Source organism: Leucopleurus acutus (assembly GCF_964270905.1).
Source record: "Leucopleurus acutus genome assembly, chromosome: 12".
Classification (NCBI taxonomy): domain Eukaryota; kingdom Metazoa; phylum Chordata; class Mammalia; order Artiodactyla; family Delphinidae; genus Leucopleurus; species Leucopleurus acutus.
This window is the reverse complement of record NC_139154.1, coordinates 31,954,756-31,980,768: the sequence shown is the minus strand read 5'-3', so window position 1 is coordinate 31,980,768 and position 26,013 is coordinate 31,954,756. Positions and strand designations below refer to the sequence as shown.

At 42.6% G+C, this 26,013-nt stretch overlaps 1 protein-coding gene across 4 annotated transcripts in view; it reads right to left on the bottom strand.

Moving 5' to 3' along the window:
• The window catches only part of RNF144A (ring finger protein 144A), a 111,741-nt gene that overhangs the window by 79,683 nt on the left and 6,045 nt on the right, over window positions 1-26,013 (bottom strand). For 2 of the 4 annotated variants that reach the window (XM_082851327.1, XM_082851330.1), the window contains exon 2: window positions 7,798-7,942. The exons of 1 other annotated variant lie outside the window; for it this stretch is intronic. The gene's annotated coding sequence lies outside the window, so the exon portion shown is untranslated. Of the gene's footprint in view, window positions 1-7,797; window positions 7,984-26,013 lie in introns of all 4 variants that reach the window. One more of the 4 variants, XM_082851328.1, reaches the window with a different exon arrangement.

The window sequence follows — 26,013 nt, the reverse complement described above, 5'->3', positions numbered from 1 at the left end:
TCCCCATCCTTCACACACATCTGATCCTCACAAGGACTTCCGGGTAGGTAGGGAAGCATTGCTGTCATTCCCGTTTTGCTATGAAAATATCCAGGCTCTGAGACGTCAGTGACTTTCCCAAGCTGCACTGGGCAGTTAGTGGTGAAGCTGGGCCTAGACCTGTCTTCTGAGCCCCTGTGTCCATCACTTCCTACCACACCACAAAGCCTTGAATTTGCTCTGTGTGGCACAAAGCAGAGATTTTCTGGTTTTGTTGGAGAAGGGCTGGGCTATAGCCAAAAATAACCTTTTACAAGTACACAGGCCTTTAGCACGTTCCTCAGTTGCCATTAAAAATTATAGAAGAATTTTAAATAGTTGCAGAATATGTAGCTTCTGGCATATTGGAAATATCGCCTTTTTAAAATAAAGTAGCAACAGTTGAAAAAATGTAATTTTCAGTATATCATTTTTTTTAATATGCATGAATAGCTGAAGCAATCCTGAGAAAGAAGAACAAAGCTGAACACTTCTCAAGTTCAAACTATATGATGCAGCTATGGTAATCAAAACAGTATGGTATTGGGTAAAACAGACACATAGATCAACAAAACATAATAAAAATCCCAGGAATAAACCCATATGTATAGGAGCAATTAATTTTCAACAAAGACACCAAGAATATACAATGGGGAAAGAATAATCTCTTCAATAAATGGTGTTCAAAAAACTGGATAGTCACATGCAAAAGACTGAAACTGGACCCCTATCTTACACCATAAATCTAGAAGAAAACCTAGGCAGTAAGCTCCTTAACACCAGCCTTGACAATGATTTTTTTTATTTGACACCAAAAGCAAAGGCAACAAAAGCAATGTAAACAAAAAAAGTAAACATCAAACAAAAAAGCTTCCACACAGCAAAGGAAACCATCAACAAAATGAAAAGGCAACCTACAGAATGGGAAAAAAATATTTGTAAATCCTATGTTTGATAAGGGGTTAATATCCAAAATATAGAAAGAACACATACAACTCAATAGTAAAAGTACAGGGCTTCCCTGGTGGCGCAGTGGTTAAGAATCCACCTGCCAATGCAGGGGACACAGGTTCGAGCCCTGGTCAGGGAAGATCCCACATGCCATGGAGCAACTAAGCCCGTGCACCACAACTACTGAGCCTGCGCTCTAGAGCCTGCGAGCCACAACTACTGAGCCCATGTGCCACAACTACTGAAACCCGTGCGCGTAGAGCCTGTGCTCCGCAACAACAGAAGCCACCGCAATGAGAAGTCCGTGCACTGCAATGAAGAGTAGCCTCCGCTCGCCTCAACTAGAGAAAGTCCACGCACAGCAACGAAGACCCAACACAGCCAAAAATAAATAAATAAATATTTTTTTAAAAATAGTAAAAGCATAAATAATCCAATTTTAAAATGGGCAAGGAACTTGAATAGATATTTCTCCAAAGGAAATGTACAAATGGCCAACAGGTACATGAAAAGATGCTCAACATCACCATTCATCAGGTAAACACAAATCAAACCACAAGGAGATGTCACCTCACACCTGTTAGGATGTCTATTATCAAAAAGACAAGAGTTAACAAATGCTGGCAAGGATGTGGAGAAGAGGGTACCCTTGGGCACATGATGTGGAGAAGAGGGTACCCTTGGGCACATGATGGAGATGTAAACTGGTACAGCCACTATGGAAAACAGTATGGAGGTTCCTCAAATTATTATAAATATAACTGCCATGTGATCTAGCAATCCCACTACTGGATATATGTTGAAGGAAACAAAATCATGAACTCAAAGAGATATCTGCACCCCCATGTTCACTGCAGCTCTATTCACAGCAGCCAAGGTATGGAAAAACCTAAGCGTCTGTCGGCAGACGAATAGATAAAGAAAACGTGATATGCGTGTGCGTGTGTGTGTGTGTGTGTGTGTATTTATTATTATTATTATTATTATTATTCAGCCTCAAAGAAAGAGGAAACCCTGCCATTTGCAACAACATGGATGAACCTGGAGGCTATTTCTCTGTCTGGAAATAAGCCAGACAGAGAAAAAGACCACACGATATCACTTACATGTGGAATCTAAAAAAAAAGGAAAGAAAGTAAAACTCAGAGAAACAGCAAAGAGTAGAAAGGTGGTTGCCAGGTGCAGGAGGGTGTGGGAAATAGGCAGAGGTTGGTAAACGAGTGTAAACTTTCAGTCATAAGATGAATAAGATCTGAGGATCTAATGTACAACATGCTGACTATAGAGGCCCCGGTTTAAACAAATACACTCAGAAAAAAAATTTGACAAAAAATACATTCATTTCAATGCACCTCTCCATAGAAAATACCTTAATACATGATCTTATTATAACCATGTTTCAGCTATATGTTTGTCCATATGATCTGCATATTTAGCTCCTTCCAGTAACTTAAGAGATGAAGACAGTTTTCACTGTCAAACCAATGAGCCAATGAGAATTCCTTTCTATCAGAAAGATTTTACCTTGTTTTTAAATTCAGATAAGTGTGTTTATATATAGATGATAGATAAATTATGGAATACACCCATAAAGTCAGCCATTAAAATAAGTAAATTCAGGATTAAAATGAGATTGAGATAATTCAATTATGCTATGCAGTTTTCAATACATGATAATGACTAGATACTAAAGGTTTCCTCACTGATATTAATCAAGCCATGCTAAATGTAGCTAACATCATAAGTATGATAAAAGGATGATATTTCTCTGGTAAAAGTGCTTGCATGTGTTTGTGAAGCTCTGTTCTTAGGCTTTGGGGAATAATCAAAAACGTACTGTATTTTTTAAATCGGGGGGAAAATACTCCATTAATTTTGTTAAGCCACATGATCAAACTTTTCCTTTTGACTGTTTTCCCTGCTTTCCATCTTTTCTTTGTATTAGGAGCACAAGAGTGCCCAATGAATCTGTGCAAATCACTTTTTAAAAAAATCCTATCACTACCCTTAGCAAATCATAACGGTTCCCGACCAGCCACAGGAAAGAGTCTAACTCCAAACCTGCAGGGTCCAGCCCGAGGGGCCTTCCGTACGGCCTTCTCATCTCTGTCCCTCTCTCCTCTCCACTCAGACATGTCTCAGCCGTGAAGGGATCTAGTACTCAGCACCCACTTCTCACAGCCTCACTTCTGCTCTGTCCCACGCTCAAGTTTTGGGAATTGGCGTTCCACATCTGCTTGTTAACATTAGTCAAAGGAAAACATAACAGCAGAGACCCGCCCCGTGTCTACTCTTCCATCCCTCTTGGCCCAAGCACATGACCTTGCACATAATAGATTCTCATTAAGTGTCTGCTGCTTGGCTGTCTAGAGAAATCCACACTGCCCTAGGGAACAGGCACTTGCTTCTCCTTGATCAGTGGTTCTCGTTGCCTCTGCACTTTGGGATGTGGAAACACCGAGAACGCTCACGGAGACTTACCCAGGAAATACTGACTTGACAGCAGGGCTTAGAGGATAGCACATATAGCTCTCAAAACAAAACAAAAAAAAAGAACAACAAAAAAAATTTTTTTAATTAAAAAAACAAAGAAACTGCAATTGAGACAAATGTGGAAAATGTGGTCATTAAGATTTATTTGAACAGGGCCTTCCACCATAGCAACTCAGAACAGCATCTCTAAGTGTTTCTATTTCTAAAAATATTGCTCGTGTAACTACCTCAGCCACTCCAAAACCATGAGAAGTTAAGCAGGGTATTGATATTTTCGATTCTAGTTAGAGTTTTAAACGACCTTTGCCTTAAAGCTTCACCAGCCAAGAGCAGGGTTGAGCCCAGCTGTCCCAGCTGCAGCTCTCCACATGCCGGCCATTCCCAAGGCTGAGTCAAGGCCAAGGCTCAGTTAAAGTTTCTTAACAGAAGATTTATTTTCTTACCAATGACATTCTCCACTGGGGGAAGAAAGAAAAAGAAAAAATGAAACTATCTTTTAGATATAGCTATGTCAATGACAGAAGTGTGAATTGGGGGTGGTTTATATCCAACGGAGGCCGTGTCTCTTTATAAAACCTAACCATTTAAAAATATCTTTGCTTGTGCTGGAATGCCATTTTCTGGTATTTTGGCTTCTTCAACATGAATCTTTTGTAACTATGAAGCCATTTCAGCTCTTGGAATTTGCTGGAGACAGATTCCCAAGCAGAACGTCCTGGGAGGTGGGAGTGGGCAGATTCAGGAAAGAATGCACAATTCCACTTGGCCTTGCAGTGCATTTGTTCCAGGGTGCTTTCATGTTTTCCTCATACCTGAGGGAACTCTGTCTCTGGACCAGCAAATGTACTGCAGAGAGGGATGCAGTAACCCTAAAACGTTAAAGTCGAGGTTAAAAAAAAAAGAAAAAGAAAAATCCTCTTAGTGTCCAAGGCCTATGAAGAAGGGGAAGGGCGGCTTCAAATGTCAGCTGTCACATTTCCTGTGTCTTTACTGCACTGATGAGCTGGCTGCAGGCCTCCCTCTGCCTCAGCAAAGAAATGTGTTGGTAAGAAATTAGCAATATATTCCCAGTATTACCAGAGGAACATTGGTAATATCGGTATCTGGTTCGGGATTCAACAAGAGTTCTCAAGCAGGCCCTTTCACAGTGCAGGCAGTGAGGGAGCTCCCTGGTGGCGTAGTGGCTAGGACTCCGCACTCTCACTACAAGTTCAATCCCTGGTCTAAGAACTAAGATCCCACAAGCCTAGAGGTGTGGCCCAAAAAATTAAAAAAATAAAGGGCAGGCAGTGAAAAGGCAAAGCGGGGTGATGAGAACCTGAGGCTCGGGGGAAGGAACGTTGGAATTTAGGTTCCCGAAAGCACCCCAAATCCCCAGGTTCAGGCACACAGTCAGCCCACCACCTCTGGTCTCCCCAGCCATTCCCTCCAGTGTCCCCGGCCAGACAGCTCTGGCCCTTCTCCTGCACCTCCAATTCCCCTATCGCCCAGCCCAACCTCCTTCTCACGACCGATGTCCTCTGTCCTCAAGTCACCGTGGCAATCTCCAGGTGACCTGGGCCATCTCTCTCCTGCAGATGCTACTGCTGGGCCCACCCCTGTCAATCTGTCCCTCTCTGCTCAGCCAAATGACAATTCGATTTTTTTTTTTAATTTTATTGGAGTACAGTTGATTTACAAATGTATGTTAGCTTCAGGTGGACAGCAAAATGAATCCGTTATACCTACATCTGTATCCATCATTCTTTTTCAGATTCTTTCCCCATATAGGTTATTATAGAATACTGAGTGGAGTTCCCCATACTATACAGTAGGTCCTTGTTAGTTATCTATTTTATATACAGTAATGTGTATGGGCCTAGACATTATCATACTAAGTGAAGTGAGTCAGAGAAAGACAAATATCATATGATATCATGTATATGTGAAATATAATTAAAAATTGATACAAATGAACTTTTTTACAAAAGAGAAACAGACTCACAGATCTCCATAATTCAATGCTTGAGCTATTGTGTGTGTGTGCCCTCAACTCCACAGCTGAACTGTCGAGAAAAACACACAATCTCACTGATGAGTACAGGTGGACTCTTACGACTAACAGGTGATCACTCCACACCTCCTTCCCTTTTTCCCCAAACTTACAAGCCCTCCTGCACTCTGGCACTCTCAGCTGGTGACTTTACTTCCTATTTCACAAAGAAAATAAAAGCGATCAGAAGAAAACTCCTCTTCTGAGCATTACCTCGGCCCCCATGCATCTGTCATTTAGTCCGTCCCCCACCAGTAACTATCTGTGCTCTGCCTGAAGCAAACAACTCCACCTGTACACGAACGCACCTCCCTCACCCACTCAAGACATGCTTCCAGCAACCCTCTGTCCTATATTATCAACTTTTTACTCTCTACTGAATCATTCCCATTGGCGTATAAATAATGTTAATGCTTCCAACTCAAAACGAATTCTCTTGGCCTGACTCACCCCACCAGGTACCACCCCATTTTCGGCTCCCCTTTGCAGCAAACCTTCTCCAAACTGCCGTCAACAATCTCGGTCTCAGAGTTCTCCCTCCATCTTTCCCTCGGTTGCCATAGTCACCAGACCCACATGACATTTTGCTGTTTTTACCGAAGGCACCAATGACCCGCGTGGCACTGATCCAAGAGTCAATTCCGGTCTCCGCCTCACCTGGTCCATCCACACACTGCGCACAGCTCATCATCCCCTCCTTCTGAAGTGGTTTCATGTGGCTTCCGAGATGCCTCACCCTTGGATTTCCCCTCCCTCTCTGGGGGCTGCCTCTTGGTGTCCCACTTCCTTCGCTCCTCCTAAAGCTGGAATGTTCCAGGGCCCAATCCTGAGAACTCCTCTCTCACTAGGATCTCACTGACCTTATTCCTTTAAATCCCAACTGCAGGCCAAAGACCCCCGTTGTACCTCCAGCTCAGATCACCATCTTCAACTATCAGATGTGGATATACCTGTCCACTCAGCATCTCCATTTGGGGGGGTCTTATAATCTCAAACTCAACCTGTTAAAAACTGAACTTCTAACCTCTTTTGGCACCAAACCCTCCCCACCCTGCAGACTTCCCCATCTCAGGTGGCGACAACTCCCTCTAGTTGCACAACCTAAAATCTCTGCCATCATGATGGACTTTCCCTTCTTCTCAAGCCCCACACCCATTCTGCCAGGACATCGTAAAGGCTCTTTCTTCAAAATATATCTAGAATGTGACCACGTTTCCCTACTTCCACGGCTACCAGTGGCGCAGGCCACCAAATTATCTCTTGTCTGACTTACTACAATGGATTTCTCTAATGACCTCTAAGTGGTCTCCTGGTCTACCCCCCATCATTCAACACTGATACCAGAATGAGCCTATCAAAAGGGATCCCGTCCCTCCTCTGCCTAAAACACTGCACTGATTTCCCGTTGTAAAGCCTAGAATTCCCCCCAATAGCCCGCGATGCTAACAGGTTTCTGTTACCTCCTGACCACTGTCTGACCCCACCGCCCGACTCACTGCTTCTGCTGGCTTCCCTGCCTCTCGGTGTTCCCCCAACGTGCTGCGATGCACAGACTGGACTCTGGGCCTTCACACCCACCTTTTCTTCTAGCTCCAAGTCTCTTGTCCCAGTCGGTTAAATGGCTAATTCCCACACTTCCTTAAATCCACGTTCAAATGTTGACTTTTTTATGAGACCTCCCGGAGCACTCCATTTAAAACTCCACCCCTCTAAACTTGGTAGCTTTTTATTTTCTCCACAACACTTATGCCTGGGAATGAGACATGAAATTTACTTCTTCACATGGTGGTCAGTCTCTTGGTGCCTGTCCCCACCCTCCACTCACACGCCGCCCCCGCCAACCTGGAATCTCCATGAGAGAAGTTTGCGTCCGTTGTGCTCACCGTGGGTCCTGGGTTAGAACAGCACCTGGCGCAATACGGCTGCTCAATCCATATGTTCTGGACAACTTAATGAATCACTGAGACCCTAGGGACGTCACTTTGATCTTCCAAACCTGTTTCCTGGTCTACAAAACCGGACTAGCAATAAGAGCCTCATGAGCTTGTTAAAAGCAGAAAATGAGGACCCGTGTGGTAGCCTTTGTAACATATTAATTACTATAACCGCTTAACATAATATGTCGAAGACCATCCTCAAAACTCATTCAGGGGAAGCAAACTAGGCAATTGCTTATTTGGTGTGTTTTAAGAGGTAAAGAAAAACCCATCCAGGTTGGGGTCTTTCCCAACAATGGCCTGAGAGCCCACCAAGAAGACATAAATGAAGGTTTTCAAGCTTTCATTTTCCAATGTCAGAGTTACCTTTGAAAAGTCCTGATGGGAGGAGAGGAACGGTCTTCTGGCCAAATCCTGGTGTCCTGATGTGCTCAGCTGGCCCTCCCTCTCATGGCAGGCTGCCCATCTGGAGTAGTGGGGGAAGATCTCTGGCACTGGGGTCCCTGCAGACCTGGGGGATGGGGAGTGTATCAGACTCAGCAGGGTGAACACCTGGGGAGCAGGAGAAGGGCACAGGAGCTTAGAGAGCAGGTTGGGGGGGTGGCAGGGGGCAGCAAAGATCATTGTGCTGATTTAGAACCCAGCATCAGCTTTTCAAATCCCCAACCCAAGGGGGTAAGCTATTGATATAACTACTAGAAATCTAATCTGATCAACATTTGGAAGGTACCACCGGAGAAGAAACTAAGGTTTATGGTATAGGTAACCAAATTCCACAAAGAAGTTAACAGATAAATCTACCAACACAGACAATTCTCAGATAACAATGTGTCCCTGGGTCTCCATTTCCGTCCCCTCCTTTTCCAATCACAGTCATTCAGGTTTGCCCCGGTGGGACTCCTACAGGCAGAGGTTTAAGGCCATAGAAAAGTTTAAACATAAGGCAAGATTATGTTAACTGTAATCCCCAGGGCAACCACTAACAAAACAACTGAAAAATGTATAAAACATGAACAACAGAATTAAAATGGTATGCTAGAAACTAACACAAAAGAAGGCAAAATGGAGGAATAAAGGAACACAAAAGACATAAGATCCATAAGGAAAAACAGCAAAAGGGCAGACATAAATTCTATCTTATCAGTAGTTACACTAAATGGTCTAAACGCTCCAATCAAAAGGCAGAAATTGGTACAATGGATAAATAACATATGCTGCTGTTAGAAGAGCACCAAAACAGAATCAAAAAGAATAAAATACTTATGAATAAATTTAACAAGATATGCAAGATTTGTACATTGAAAACTACCAATATATCATTACAAGAAATTAAAAACTAAGTAAACAGAAAGGACATCCTGTGCTCATGAGTTGGAAGACAATATTGTTAAGACAGCACTACTCCCCAAATAGGTCTTCAGATTCAATGCAATCTCTATTAAATTCTCAGCTTTCTTTTTTGCAGAAATTGACAAGCAGTTCTTAAAATTCATACAGAAATCCAAGACATCTCACATAGCCAAAAGAACCTTGAAAAAGAAAAGCAAAGTTGGAGAATTCACACTTTTGGATGTCAAAAACAAAAAAACAAAAAAAACGCTATTGTAATCAAGAGAGTATGATACTGGCATAAGGAAAGACATAGAGAACAATGGCTTAGAATTGACAGTCCAGAAATAAACCCATACATTTATGGTTAATTGATTTTCGCCAAGAGTGCCATGACAACCCAGAGGGTAAATGATAGGCTTTTCAGCAAATGATACTGACATTCAGAAAATGAATCTCTACACAGACCTTACACCTTTCACAAAAATTAACTCAGAATGGATTGTACACCTAAATGGAAGAGCAGAAATTATAAAACTCTTAGAAGAAAGCATAGGAGTAAATCCTTGTGACCTGAGATTACGTACTAGTTTCTTAGATATGTCACCAAAAGCACAAACAGCAAAAGAAAAGTTAGATAAACTGAGACTCCATCAAAATTGTAAAGTTTTGTGTGTTATAGAACACCATCAATAAAGTTACATCAACCCACAGAAAGGGAGAAAACATATACAAGTCATGTACCTGATAAGGACTTTGTATCCGGATTATATAAAGAACACATTCAAATCAACAATAAAAAGACAAATAACCCAAATTAAAAAATGGGCAAAAGATCGGAATAGACATTTCTCCAAAAAAGATATCCAAATGCCCAATAAGCACATTTAAAAATGTTCAACATGGTTATTCAATTATGGAAATGCGAATCAAAACCATAATGAGATACCACGTCACACCCACTAGGATGACTAGAATCAGACAGAAGATAACAAGCATGGGTGTGGGTGTGGAGAATTCTGAACACTTACACATTGCTACTGGAAACTGAAGTGGTGCAGCTGCTTTGGGAAATAGTTTGGCAGCTCCTCATAGGGTTAAACACAGAGTCACATATGGCCCAGCAATTCCACATCTAGGTACGCACCCGAGAGGATGGAAAACAAATGTCCACAAACAACCTGTACATGGATGTTCATAGCAGCAGTATTCAAAATAGCCAAAAAGTGGAAACAGCCCCAATGTCCATCAACTGGTGAATGTGAAAACAAGATGTGGTATGTCCACAGAACGGATTTGAAATGCTACAATAAGGATGAACTATGAATATATCATGCTAAGTAAAAAAAAAAAAAGTCAGACCAAAAAGGCTACAAACTGCAAGAAAACATGTATATGGAATATCCACAACAGGTAAATCCAGAGGGACAGAAAGTAGATTCATGGTTTCCAGGGGTTTGAGCCAAGGCAGAGTAAGGAGCGACGGCTATTGGATCAGGGATTTGGGAGGGAACTGAAAATGTTCTAGAGTTAGATGATGCTGATGCTTGTACAACTCTGTGAATATGCTGAAAACCCCTGAATTTTATACTTCAAAATGATGAATTTTATACTATATGAGTTACATCTCAATGAAACTATTATTGAAAAAGAAATATATCAACTGGAAAAAATGTAAAGGCATAATAACTCCAGAATTTCCCAAGTTTCTCTCTCCTCAAGTACAGCATCTGCTCATCAGAAATGCAACACCAGCATCTGAACTTGGCTTATTTTTAGGCATCTATGGTCAGGAAGCAAAGAACAAAATCAATTCTGTCTTTCTAGTCACTTCAAAGTAGGGCATCCGAGAGCAGCAGATGTTTCCATCAGAGTAGACGTGAGATACATCCCAATGGACAAATCCACATCTCCTCTGGAGCTAGCGCTTCCTCCCTGTGCTTTTACTAAAATGACAAGCTTTGCCCACGTGTGGCCTGAGCAAGTGAGTTTTCCTGCAATGCTCCTGACCAGCTCCCAAAGCGTACAGCCTTCAGTGTGGAGGCTAAAACCTCTGAGCTACCCCCGCCCGTCACCTGGTCCCTGCACAGAGCAACCCTGTCCACCTGCAGGAAGCTCCTCCTCTGCCCTGAAGCATCAAGGTACCAACTTCAGAAAAGATGACCCTGTGTTTGCACATCTTTTCTCTGCCTGTACTTGGCAATCAGTAAGAATCCTTCAAACAAAAGATAATACAAAAGTCTGCTTTACTACATGTTTCTGCCATTTTTCCCAGGTACGAAGAGCCAGTAAATGGAACTATAATCTTCAACAAGAAAGAAAAGCTCTCGGTGAGCTGCTGCAGTGACAACAGAAGACTTTTAGCTACATTAGAAAAACGTTCATGAAAAGAGGCTGCACGCAGAGCTCTCTGCCCCGAGGCTACGCTGTGAGCCTGTGTGTTTTCAGGCTGCCAGCAGGTTGGAAAACCCCTGCCCACCTTCCAGAGCCCCACTCTGGGGGTTGCCTTACGCTGGCATTGCCTGGGCTCCACAAACAAGCAGGGATTAAAGTATTAAAGTGCTGCAGTGTTTCCCACGGTGGTTCTTCAATCACATGTTTCGTGGAAGTGGTGGCCACCTCCAGCCTTCGCTCAATCCTCCAGGTATGAAACAGTGCCCTTCACAGAGCTCTGCTTACAGAGCTGCACAGATTGTGATCGGTCAGTCCCCATCCTAGGTCCCCACAAGCCCTGCTATTTTTAGTGCTGGTGTTGCAGAGAACTGGGAATATATGTACTGGGTTTTAGCAGAAACGCCTATAGTAAACATTTATCAGTTATTAACCTTTTTTTCGCACTCCTACCATCTGCTGAGATGCTGGGTAGGAATGATACAAAAACGAATCTGCCATGATCCTGCTCTCAAGGAGATCAGAATTGATAGGAACTTTTATGCCCACACATTACTCTCCTGGGTGATCAAACATAAAAAACATTACTTTTTGTCACTGGAAGAAATATGACACAGCACAGCCTAGGACCAGGCTTCTTGTTTCCTAAGTCTGTGCTCCTCTGGAATCTCAATTTCATTCCAATATAAATTTAATAAATTCACCCTTTTATAGGAACAGGGATGCTACATCAAATAACAAAGGTCTCAACTGTTTGGAATAACCTAAGAAAGCCAACCTGGTACAAAAATACGCATTAAAGAAATTATTTCACCAACTGTATGTACATCAATATATAAATGGGTCCTATTAGTGAGTTATATATAAGATTATTCCTTGCTAAATTAATTCACCAAACAAAGAACAGCTGGAATCACTAAAATAACCAGGCTTATTAGAAAAAAACTGGGGAAATTCCCTGGTGGTCCAGTGATTAAGACTCTGAGCTTCCACTGCAGGGGACACAGGTTCGATCCCTATTTGGGGAACAAAGATCCTTCATGCGGTGCCTCATGGCACAGCCAAAAAAAACAAAAACAAAAGAAAAAACTGGGGTTAGCGATAACCACTCAAAACCTTCAGAATTTCGTAATACATATACGCACACCCACATATATATATATACACATACTGCAGGATTGCTTGGCCCTGCTGAGGGAGCACTGTGGTCAGATCTAGGGTGGCAGGGGGCCAGGCAGAGCACTCCCTCACCTCCACACAGCAGCTCAGGTGCAGGCACACAGTAGCAGGAAAACGGACTTAGCCAAAAATGGGCTTTGCCAGGTGATTACTAAAGTGGGAGAAAGGGCCACATTTCAGAAAGAAGAGGATTGAAGACATAAGGGTGGCAGTGAACGCTGAAAAGAAAGTAGGGCTGACGATCCTGTGGGGATGAGGTATTTCTGAAGACCAGGAGCAAAAGGATTAGCTGCACTGAGGAACAATAGTGATCAGAGTGGGTGCTGGATGTCAGGTGTCGGAATAACCAGGTATCACTTTGGGAACGGGCAGATGACAGAATGCTTCACAGCACTCTTTGCAAGATAAAAACTGGAAAGTGACTTAAATGTCCATCAAAAGGGACAAGCTGAATAAATAAGATGGTGTCTTTCATATAAGTGAAGAAGGAGTTGGACCTGCAGGCACTGGTGTGAAGAGACGTCTAAGACATAACAGCAAATACAAAGGCATAATACATAACAATGTGTATAATAATCCCATTCACAAACATAAGTTGTAGTTATACACTCACACACACACAAAATTTTTCTAGAAGAATGTAGAAAAAAACAGTAATCACTTTATACTAAAGAGAATTTTATTCCTCATTTTATTCCTAATTAAACTTTTTTGTTTTACTTTCTACACTTATAACTCTAAGTTTTTAGAACTAAAGATTTTTGATGTAGTCTATTACCCATGAGATGCTACACATTGAGAGAAAGTAGTTATTTTTCTTTGGCTTCACACAGGATCTCGTACTGCAAACTGAATTAAAATCCCACAAAAAGCCCCATTGCTTTGCATGCCAGGGCTCCCTGAAGCAAATCCTCAGAGCGGGACTGGCTCTGCCATGGGCACAGGGATTAGAGTTAGTGGAGGCTCTTCCTTCTTCCTGTCTGTCTCTACACTGAACGGACATTGAGACTCCACTGGTTATCAGCACAGACTCCAGCTCACAGAATGAGGTCCTCCCACTTACCTACGATTCCGTACACACGAGTACGCAAGAGAGATCCAAAGGCAGTCCCTCTACCTCTTCCCAATCTTTCAATTTCCAAATCAAGAACTGTCTTTCAGTTGCTGCTGGGCTTGAAAGTTCTTAATTCAAAAATCCGTGTAGTTCTACTCGGTTCAGCTTCTGTGGCCTCAGCAAGTGGAGGTTTTCGTATGTGCAATTTGTTTGACTCTGAGATGAATAGAGGTCTTGTCCGGCGTGTATAAAGCCATCTCTGTCTACGGGTATTGTATACTAATAGCATCACACACTGGGAGACAGAGGGCCCCACAGCCATCCCTTTGGAGTCGTCCTGCAGTTAGTTATTTCACATTTGTCTTCTCTGGGGGAAAATAAAACACGGTCTTCAGCAATAGAGATATTTGTCAAATTATAGCTATGGAACAGATTCATTGGCTCCTTAACTATCAATTAATTAAATGATTTTCAATTATCTTGTTGTGATAAAAGGCATTTGGCTAATACCATCATCCTTCCTGATTCTAAGAAATGACTCATAAAAATGAAGCTAATTCTTAGGTTTAAACCTGCTCACAAAGAGCAGATTGATTTACCCAACTGGATACTGAATTAGGCACAGATTAAACAGCTTGTTATAGTAGAGGCATTACCACAGGAAAGAATGGTTTATTTAGAATGGTGAGATAAAACACATGCCAACTTTAAGAACTTAGAAAATAACTCCTTTGACTATGTAGCTCTGAAAAGGAGAAAGGTGGATCTTTATGTGCTGATAAAGAAAAATCCAAATTAAGTAGAAAAAAAGCAATATGCAGCATTTCCCACTTAAAAAGGGAGGTGAGAGGGACTGGTGTGGAAGTATATAAGAAACTGATAGCAGGTGCATCTGGTTCAGAAGATTAAAAGCCTGGGGCAGAAGGAAGAATTGCTTTGTACTGTAAAAGTTTTTATACTGTTAGACTTTTGAATTTTTAATGTGCTATATATGATTTTTATTGAGGTCAAATTCACATAGAATTAACCATTTTAAAGTTAACAGTTCAGTGCATTCAGTGCACTCACAATGTTGTACAAGCAGAACCTCAATCAAGTTCCAAGGTAAGTCGCATCACCCCAAAATAGAGCCCATTACCTACTAAGCAGTTCATCTCCACTCTCAGTCCAACCAGTCCCTGGCAACCAGAAATTGGTTTTCTGTCTCTATGGTTTTACCTATTCTGGGAACTTCATACAAAAGGAATAATACAATATGTGACCCTTTGTGTCTGGGTTCTTTTGCACTTCATTTTTAAAAACTAAAATTTAAATACAATATTTCCTGGAAAAATTCCATTCAAGTCATTCATTACGTTTTTCAAAAATATTTAAATGCCTAATATATGTAAATCCATTATATCATGTCCCATAAATGACAGAACAATGAAATTAGCCATGAAAAGATTATTCAGCTAATCATGTTCCACTTCAAAGGGCAAAAAGTTATCAGCCTACTGAAGAAAAGTTCGAACACCTACCCTACGCAGAATCTCCTGCAAAGTATCATGAGTAATTTAGAAGGAAGAGTAGGTTAGATTCAAAGCTGGAAGGGAACAGAGGTTTCATTCACTTATAGGTTAAAAAGTCAAGGCCCAGACCCACAAAGTTCCCCAGCATCACACCGCAGTTCTGAGTGCCCTGGTTTCCATTGATATCCTCTCCAGTCTCACAGCCAACGCCTTCACAAGGTTTGTTATTGAACAAAGGAGAGTAACGCAGAATAGCACATGTGGGCAGAAAACTGTGAGGGTGGAGACCTGAGGTTTCAGCTCTGACACATAAAGAGCTGTCACTCCCATTCTCACACGAAAGGGCTGGACAAACCCACAATCAGAAACTTTTTGGACCCATCAGAAAACTGAGGGCGCAGGGCAAACCAATCCCCTGAAATCTGGAGAGGTCACAGAGTCACAGCCAAGATCTGCTCACCAGAAGGAGAATCCTCTAGGCCACAACAGATAGGATCACCTACATGGTAATTTTCATGAATTGCTAGAAGTTGAGTATGAACTAGACTGAGCGAGAAAGAAACTACTAGGGGCCACAGTCTTGAGGAGGCCCCCATGCTTTGGTGGGTTTGACCTCTAGGAATCCCACCAGGTTCTCACAGTGAAGAACCAAGAAAATTCGCTCCTGGTTCTAGCTTGGAGAGGGGAAGAGTAACCAATTGAAATATGCCCAGATGGTCTACATAACACAGGCCCATTCTGCAGCCCTCACCTAACCTGAAGAACAGCAATGACTCCACTCCAGTCCTGTCTCACCCTGTCTCACCCAAGGAGGAGCAAAATAGCTAAGAAACTCTTGTGAAGAACACAGCCCAGGTACACTGTCCTGCTGAAAGACTGAGGCTTAATGTTGAGAGTATAGAATGCTCCCCTGCCTCGCAACTTACAGGCCCATTAACAGGGCACCAGTATGGTAACAGTGAATTACAGGTGAGAGGGCTGCAGGAAACAGACACTCTCTAATGATGAGTGCTTAGGAAAGTTCTTAGGAAACCACAAAGACGTCAGGGAAGACAAAAAAGTTCATGAGAGGAATTTGAAGCCTCTGGCACCTACAGCTACAGCACACATTAAACACAGCTCAGCTCCTACCAACATTCACATAAAACCTCACCCTAAAGGCTTTCTACCTTAGTTCCTACTAACAAATACATCATGCTCAGCTATCAACAAAAAACCCACAAAGCATACCATATGCAAGAGAAATTGCAATCTGAAGAGACAGCGCAAGCATCAAGCCCAGACCCAGACATGACACAGATACTGGAATTATCACACGGGGGATTAAAACAGCTATGGTTAATACAATAAGGGTTCTTTGGGGCAGCGTAGACAAAACACAAAGCCAATGGGTTATGTGGACTGAAAAAACATGCACAACCTAAAAGTTGAGAATTATGTTTTATTTGGAGGATTTTCTGAGGACTTAAGCCTGGGAGACAGCCTCTCAAATCACTCTGAGGGACTGCTCTGAAGAGGGAAGGGAGGAACCAGGATTCATAGGAGTTTTGCGACAAAAACCCAGTCTTCAGAACATTAAAAGATTACAGTTAACTAAAGAAAAAACAGACATCTCAAGTTAATGAATTTAGCGCTTTTCTATGTATGGGAAGATATGAGAGTCTGGACTCATCCCGAAATCATTCCTTTGACGTGCACCTCAGCTATCCAGGGCCAGTGTCCTACTTTTCTCCACCCTAAATCCCCTCAGGGTACACAGTTGGTGGTGGCTGCAGCAGCTGATGGCTTGATGGCCACAACATCTTTTGTCTACTGATGTGGCAGGTGACATTTTTCACCCACAGTTATGTAAACATAAAGATGGAATTTTTTTTAAGAATCAAAGGAAACGCTAGAAAACAAAACATTGTAAAGAATGAAGAATGCCTTAGTCGGGCTCATCAACAGAGTAAGTACAGTGAAGAGAAAAGTCAGTGAGCTTGAAGACAGGTAAAAGAAAGTTCCCAAACTAAAATGCAAACCAAAAAGAAAGAAAGAGAGAGAGAGAGAGAGAGAGAGAGAGAGAGAGAGAGAGAGAGAGAGAGAAAGAGAGAAAGAAAGGGAGGGAGCGAGGAAGGAAGGAAGGAAGGAAGAGAACATCCAAGAACTGTAGGAAAATTTCAACAGAAGGAAAGTTCCCAAACTAAAATGCAAACAGAAATAAATAAATAAATAGATAGATAAATAAATAAATAAAAGAACATTCAAGAACTGTAGGAAAATTTCAATATACATACGGACATAGGCATATGTCAGAATATGACATATATGTAATTAGAACACCAGAAAAAGAAAAAAGAGGAAAATATTTGAAGCAAGCATGGCCAAGAATTTCCCAAAATCAATTACAGACACCAAACCACAGATTCAGAAAGCTCAGAGAACATCAAATAGGAGAAATACCAAAATATGTACTCCTAGGCATACCATACTCAGCTGCACAAATCAAATACCAAATGAAAATCTTGAAAGAAACCAGAAATGAAGGAGAAAAAACACTGTACTTATAGAGGAGCAGGAATAAGAAAGTAGATCTGACTTCTCTACAGAAACCATACAAGCAAGTAAGTGCAGTGAACTATTTAAAATGTTGAAAGAAAGCCACTACCAAACTAAAATTCTATTTCCAGGAAAACTATCCCTCAAAAGTGAAGGAAAGGGCTTCCCTGGTGGCGCAGTGGTTGGGGGTCCGCCTGCCGATGCACAGGACGCAGGTTCGTGCCCCGGTCTGGGAGGATCCCGCGTGCTGCGGAGCGGCTGGGCCCGTGAGCCGTGGCCGCTGAGCCTGCGCGTCCGGACCCTGTGCTCCACGATGGGAGAGGCCACGGCAGTGAGAGGTCCATGTACCACAAAAAAAAAAAAAAAAGTGAGGGAAAAATAAATACTTCTTCAGACAAGCAAAAATTGAGGGAATCTACCATAAAAAATGTAAAGTTCTTCGGAGAGAAAGAAAATAAGTCAGAAACACAGATCAACATAAACACAGGGAAAGAGTTAGAAAATAAATGAAGGTAAAATATAATGTTTCATTTTTTAATTTTCTTAATTGATCTAAAAGAAAATTATTTAAAGCAGGAATAGCAACAGTGCATTGGGTGACTACAGAATATGGATAAGGGAAAAGAATGACAGTGAAGTCATAAGGGCAGGGAGAGAAGAATCAGGAATACTTGCTATAAGGCACCTTTCCTACATAGAAAGTGGTGTAGTGTTATCTGAAAGTTGACTTAGTTTAGTAAAATATGTGTATTGAATACATACATACATATATATATATATATATATATATATATATATATATAGCAAACTCTAGGACAACCACTGAAAAAGGTTAAAAATAAGTATAACTGATATGCCAATAGAGGAGATAAAATAGAATGAAGTCAGAAAAAGGGGGAGAAAAAAACAAAGAACAGATGTCATGAATAGAAAACAATTTCAACTATGGTAGGTATTAATCCAACTATATCAATAATCACTTTAAGTGTGAACGGTCTAACCATACCAGTTAAAAGTCAGAGATTTTCAGAGTGGATAAAATAGCAAGACTCAACTATATGTTGTCTAAAGAAACCCACTTTAAATAAAAAGACTCTGGTTAAAAATAAAGGAATGGAGAAAGACATAACATGTTAATGATAAAAGAAAGCTGGAATAGCTATGTTAATTTCAAACAAAGCAGACTTCAGACCAAGGAAAATCATCAGGGATAAAGAAGGACACTACGTAACAATAAAGGAGTCAATTCTCCAAGAAGACATAAAAATACTAAACGTGTATGCAAACTAACAACATAGTGGCAACACACAGATGCAAAAACTGACAGACCTGCAAGGAGAAATAGACAAACCCACTATTATGGCTAGAGGCTTCCCCACTCCTTTCAGCAATGGACAGATTCAGCAAGAAGAAATGCAGTTAGTACATAGCTGACCTGAACAGCACTAAACAGTCAACTTGATTTATTTGACACATAGAATATTCCATCCAACAGCAGAATACACATTCTGCTAGTTCATATGGAGCACTCTAAGCCATAAAACACATTTTAACAAATTAACAAAAACAACAAAAATCATACCGAGTATGCTTTCACTTCACAATGGAATTAAGTTGGGAGTCAATAACAGACAGAGAGCTGGAAAATCCCCAGCTATCTGGAGATTAAACAGCACACTTCTAAATAACACATGGGCCAAAGAAGAAGTCTCAAGAGAAACTAACAATATTTTGAACTGAATGAAAATTAAAATATAACTTATCAAGATGAGCAGAATGTAGCAAACACAGTGCTTACAGGGAAATTTATAGCATTAAATGCCTATATGCCAGAAGAAGAAAGATCTAAAACCAATAATCAAAGCTTCCTCTTTAGAAAACTAGAGGAAAGAGAGCAACTTAGGCCTAAAACAAGCAGAAGAAAAGACATCATAAAAACTGGAGCAAAAATCAATGAAATCATAAACAGAACAAAACAGAGAAAAGCAACAAAACCAAGAGCTGATTCTTTGAAAGATCAATAAAATTGATAAACATCTAGCTAGGCTAAAATTGTGATGGTTAAGATGGTACATAAAACATAAGGAGTGTGAGCTTTCAATAAGAAATGCACGTAGGACTAACCTCAGCCCATAGCCTGTATCTGCCATGTCTACCAGCAATGCAGTGGTTTAGGGCATTTTCACTGAAAATTTAAAGCAAAACAACAATCAAAAGAGAAAAATAAGGAAAGGAAGAAATGTGGCATTATTTCATTTAGACTGTTCTCAACAGAAACAGCTGAAAAGCTAGAGAAAATAACAGCCTTGATGGGTCTAATACTTTCCATTTCTGTGGACCAGAAGGGCAGTATTGTATCCAACCAGGACGTGCTTCCCAGATGGAATTTGAGAGCATTTAGAGGCAGTATTTGTCCGAGTTCCCAGACCCCTCACCACTTCCTCACATCTCGTACCTGGCTGCCCCCGTCCCTGTGGAATTCTGAAGACTTATTTGTGACTCTGCCTTTTGGATAGAGCTTAAAGGCGTTTCTTCAGGTTTTCTCATTGGCGATTTATGAAATCCTCAGAGGAGCCAAAAAAAAGAAGTAGCCCTAGTACTAGTCTCACTTTTTAGGTGAATAAAATGGGACCGTTTACAGAGAGGTTAAAGGTTTCTGCAGAAGTGACCGATGAGATGTGAAGTCTGGGGCAGGATTCTGAGCCACCGGACCTGCAGTCCTGCTCCGTTCAGCTCGGGCAGTGACCATAACCACAGGGCTAGGAGGTGCCCGGACTTCACAGGGCGAGTCATGGTTCTGACATGAACTGTCACTGCTGGGATGCAGGGGCGTTAGCTACAAGCAAGCCCGAAAGAGCCCCCTTTCGGGAAAAATGTCAGTGTTTGTATTGCTTTATCTTGTTTAACAGAAGGGATGTCTACTAGTTTACACTCATTTCTCAAGCCCTGGCAGCAGAACGTCCACTTGAGACACAGAGTTAATTGCTGAAATATATTTGTTGTATATGAAATAATAAAATTTTTGAGGGGGGAGTGCAGAATTTATTATTAAACGTTTTTAAACTGAAATAATTCCACTATAAAATTAAACAGAACCACAATTTAAAAAATCAAAAATAGAAAAAAATGTCACAATCCTTGTGAGTTAGGATTTCCTTTCTGTAGTATATTTTCCATCTTTGTACACATATCATGCATAAATTCAGTCTCATAATTGTTTTCATTTAATGATATATTTTAAACATTTTCCCATGACCATAATCTCTAAAAATCTTACCAAATAAGAGCGGGATATTTGCTTATCCATATTTAGATGTTTGCCATTTGGGGCTATTATTAAAAACACACAAAGAAACAAATGAAGAGCCTTTGGGCCTCAAGCACTTCTTTTTCTCCAGATTTAGTATCATTTCCTTGAGCAAAATTCTCCAAAGTGCAACTGTCTGAAGTAATCATGTGGTTACAAATAAAAATCATGCATTTATCCTTCAGTCATCCCTTCCCCCAGATTAGACCTTCCTGCTGAGGCAACATGATTTACATTTAAATGCTCCCTGCTCTGCAGCAGGGCTCACTTCATCATATTAGCAAATGTTCCCTGTAGCTAACTTATCTTAGGATTGTTTTTCAATTAAAAAAAAATAACCCAGAAATGTTTTATCTTACTACCCAAGGTATTTATTATCACATAACGGTAGTTACACTGTAACTAGACTGATTTCTAGATAAGCAGTGTGGTATAAAGTACATGGGGGTCCATGGAAGGAAAGATCCACACACAATCTAAGCTAAAATGATACAAACTACATTTGCAGCTTCTAGATGATTATTTTTATTAGCAGTTCATCGAAGGGTTTTTGTCACGTGGGGTCAGTTTATAAATGTCAGTGGTTTTAAAAACTACCATATGGTAGTGTTTCAGAAAAAAGAGAAAACTTTTAAACCTTCAGGCAGTATCTTAATGTCCCTTATTTATTTATGTTTTTAACGTACTGAATTGCGATAAAAGTTTAGCACACTGAAGCTGGGTGTAAAAGGCCCTGTGCTGGGAATTCAAAAATGAGTGATAGGCCTGGCCTGCCATTTAGCGAGGCGCGTGTGATAAATAAATGGGGAAGTCTGAATCTCAGAAGGCAAAAGCATGGAGAGCAGTGCTTACCTCAGGGATGTTTTACTCCCAGAGGCCCCACCATGAATCATGCCAAACACTAAAAAGTACCCTCATTTCAGGTTAAATATGATTTTCTATATAACTGTGTCTTAACTCTCAGCTGACTAAATGACAGTTATATTTTGTTGACATAACACGACACGGGTGTTACCATCAATTTTGGCTTTTCAGGTTTTGGGCTTCTTTTTGTTTCTTGTTTTTTTATAATACTTTGGAGCTAATACTTGTTTCCAGGATTTTAAAATACTCAATTTTGCAAAGCTCGCAGGCCCTAGGCACCGTGCCTGCTGTGATTGCGAGTGAAAGGATGCTGACTCAACTCCGTGTCATCCACAAAATGCCAGGGCAGTTCAGAGCCAGGATGAGGTCCAAAGGGGCCACGCAGAGCTCCCAGGAACCGGCAGGAAGAGAAGCAGCTGGTGAGCCAGGATGACCACAGGAGAAGGCAGAGTGCCGAGTTAGGAAAACGGAGGTGAGCCTGGGATGCAGGGAAAAGCAGGTGATGTGGAGGCAGAGGTATCCTGGGTCGCCCTGGACCATGGCAGTGTGTCCAGTGACTGCGGGGAATACAGCCAGCCAAGGACAGCAGGCCAGAGAATGGAAAAGGCAGGCGAAAGAAACACATCTCAAAGATGCAGGGGAAAAAAAGCTGGCAGCTCTGAAAGCGGGGATGCAAACAAGGCAGGCACCGTTGCCGGGAATGAGGACGACAGCTCTCCGGAGGTCAGCTAGAGAAGGATGCCTGGGTGGGTGGCTGACCAGCTGGAGAAAACACTCTAGAACATCTTAGGCGAGATGTGTGGACTCAGGCCAGGCACAGGTGGCAAGATTCACCAAGAGGGGACGTGTGGGAGAGGATTCTCTCAACCAGCCTCCATTGGGCATCTAGTGGTGGAGGACTGGTGGATACACTTGACCTGATCCTGGACAGCGGGTGGCCAGAAGCCGATGTCCCAGGGCAAGCCAGGTGGACACTGTGAGTCACAGGGGACTTGGGAGAGAAAACCAGGAGGGCGGCTATTAACCCGAGGCCGGAAGTTGACAGTCGAGGCAGATTTCAATGATCAAGGAGCTTTGTAAAGAAAAGTGTTCATCTAAGGCGAGCCCCTCCTTTTACACATAAAACATAAAAGTCCAGGACTTGCATCTGAATTGGTACTGAATGGACTCAGTGGAATGCTTGAATCTGAATAGTGAAGGCTGTGGAGAAGAGGATGGGCCGGGCTGGGCAGGAATCTCAAGCATCCAGGACTAAACTCTAGAGAGAACCGTCCAGTGACAGTAAACTCGACACAAGTCAGGCCCAGACCCGCTCCTGGCCGGCCCCACCAGTGCCAAGTCCCCGGGTGGCCAGGTTCTAGAAGGGGGCAGAGCTGGGCTGGTCACAAGGTCTGTCAGCTGAAAAAGAAACTCACCCCTCCAAGTCCCTTTGGACCATCAGTCCAAGGAAATATCAGGAGAGCCGCATCGTAATTTTAAACGTTCTGGTATCCACATTAAAAATAAAATGTAAAAATAAGCAAAGGAAATTCATTTTAGTAATATATTTAACCCAATACAGCCAAACTAAAATCATTTCAACATGTAATCAACTTCAACGTTATTAATGAGATATCTTGCATTCTGTTTTTCACACTAGATCTTGGAAGCCAGATGCTTTCTACACTCAGGACACAGTTCACGTGGAACTGGCCACAGTTCAAGGGCTCAGCAGCCCCACAGGACCAGTGGCTGCTGCCTGGACAGTCCGGACCTCCACCCGCACTCCCCTCTGCCTGCCCGCCTTTGGTTTGCTCCTGCTGTACCAGGAAGAAGTCCCCAAAGAGAGGCCTTATCTGTCAGGCCCCAGGACACAGCTCAAGGCCTCCAACCAGCGGCCCCCTTGGGCTGTTGAGCTGGTCCTCCTGGACAAAGGCTGGACCAGCTGCATGTGGCTGGAGACAGGGAGAAAACAAGGTCACTATCAAGGAAGCATGGCTTCAGGCCAAAGGAAAAGAATCCTAGGAGTGATTAAAGTATTAACAGATAAGAACTGTTCCCGGCCACTCTGCTATAGGAAGGGTACATTCATCGAAGGACAAACTGAAAACATTTCCTTCAGAGACTTATCACGTTTGCACATTCCACAGCCCAGGACCTGGCTTAGGGTGAGGGCTCAATAAATATTTACTGAGCATATTAAAAAGCATGCACCTTACGTTGGAGCTATTTCACAAATAGGAGAAATGGAGAGTGAGCCGTGTTGCTCTATGGAAATTCCTATGTGTCCCAAGTGGTTGTTTTTAGTGAAACTGCAATTTATAAAATTACAAAGGTTTACGAGATTGATACCTGTCCGTCCTGTTGATTACTGAACAGCACACCCTATCTTGTTCTAGAAACGCCTCACCAGTCCCCCCGCCCCACCCTCCATGGCTCACCCTCACTGTCTATTCCTTCATCTGCCTTTCAACCCCCAGGACCAAAACCATTTTGCCAAGTGAATGAATGAACAAGAAGAAAGAAGGAATGACGAGATTGTTTCTGGACTGGAACATCTTTGAAGGAAAAAGACGCCTACTAAGTTCAAGAAATATTTACTGGGCACCTACCGTGTGCCAGGTGTTAGAGGGATACAGAAATGAACAAGACTGGACTGATTTCCTGGCCCTCATTGCACCCCAAACCACAAACATCCACGGGAGATTCAGGGGTGCTTGCACTTCACTGACGAGACACCACGAACATTTAAGCCACGTGCACAGTGGTCTGGATCTCATCCCATATGGATTCTTGCCTTTCAGAGAAGAGCAAGTGACAGTAGCAAAAACATTGTATTAAATCACAGTCTAGCCATGCACCACACCGGAAGCTCTGTCCTGTCCCGTCCACTCGGGGACGCTCTCCCTGCTCCCGTGGTCTCTCACGTTCTCAGCTTCTCTTACTCCCTGGAGTTGCCGTCCAGCCCACCGCAATGAGACAGAAACAGAGGCAGCCATGGTGCTTTTGGAAAGGGTGCTTTCCATGATAAAGAAAGACAAATGGATCTGACACCAACTGCCCCACCTCTCCGGCTACCTAAACACGGGTGTGAGTGCAGCCTGGAGAGCCATCTGGCCCCGGGGTCCAGGGCAAGATGGTGCAGACACAGGAGACCCTGGGTTGTCAGAGCAGCTGAACCAAGGCCAGCCACCAGCCTCTTCCATGGCTTGTCACAGAGGACACAGGGAGTGTTGTGTTGCTGGCCAGACATACAGTAACATACAAGGACATATGCACATGTACTGCATGGCACTGGGAGATGTGTGTTATGGGCTGAACTGTGTCCCCAAAAGATATGCTGAACTCCTAGGTCCCAGCGTCTGGGAACATGACCTTATAAGGGTCTCTGAAGATGATCAGCAGAGTGGGTTCACCCCAGTGTGACTGGTGACGAGCCATTTTGCCTATCTTAGTCCATCCAGGTATCCCTAACAAAAATTCCACAGACTAGGTGTCTTCTAAACAACAAACATCTATTCCTCACAGTTCTGGAGGCTGGGAGTCCAAGAACAAGGTGCCAGCAGATCTGGTGTCTGGTGAGACCCATTTCTGGTTCACAGACAGCAGTCTTCACCATGTCCTCCCACAGAGAAGGGGCGAGGGAGCTCTCTGGGGTCTACTTTATCAATACAAGGGCACTAATCCCATTCATGAGGGCCCCATCCTCACGACCTCATCTAAACCTATCACCTTTCAAAGTCCCCACCTCCTAGCAACATCCCACTGGGGGTCAGGTTTCAACATATGAACTTGGGGGGCACACAAACCCTGGGTCTATAGGATCACACGTCTGCCTGAGGACAAGAGGGAAGTTAGTAAGGTCTTAGTGAGCGAGATTGGGAGGAGCAGGGAGAATAAACACGGAAGCAGAGGCAATTTCTTAGGGTCCCACGAGCTGAGGGACTAAAGATCCCGTTTTTCTTCTTTCTCATACATCCAGCCCACCCACCACTCTACCTCCCACTATCTCAGGCTAACGTTTCAGCAGGACACAAAGAAGAAGAAGCAACTGCGATCCCAGCAGGGACACCCAGCTCTGTCTGGTCCACACCAGCACTGGCGTCGCCTCACCCCTGCCAAGCGATTAGGAAGAAATATACAGTTTCCGCCAACAAATTCGGCTCCCAAGGCGCCAGCTCTGAAAGCCTTCGGGAAGCTCTTTGTGTTCCATTGTCCTAGGACTGTTATGAGCCATGCATGTGGTACCAAGAAGTACCGTGTGGCAATCAGGGTGTCAGGAAAAATCAATTTATGGGACTGTTTGTTTCTTTATGTTCTTAATGGCATAACCAACAGCCAGCCCCCCAGGGTGTCTGCAAGCCTTCCCACTTCCCAGAGCAAAGCTGCTCTGGGAACACACAGCCTACAAGATGCTCTTGAAAGCAAAC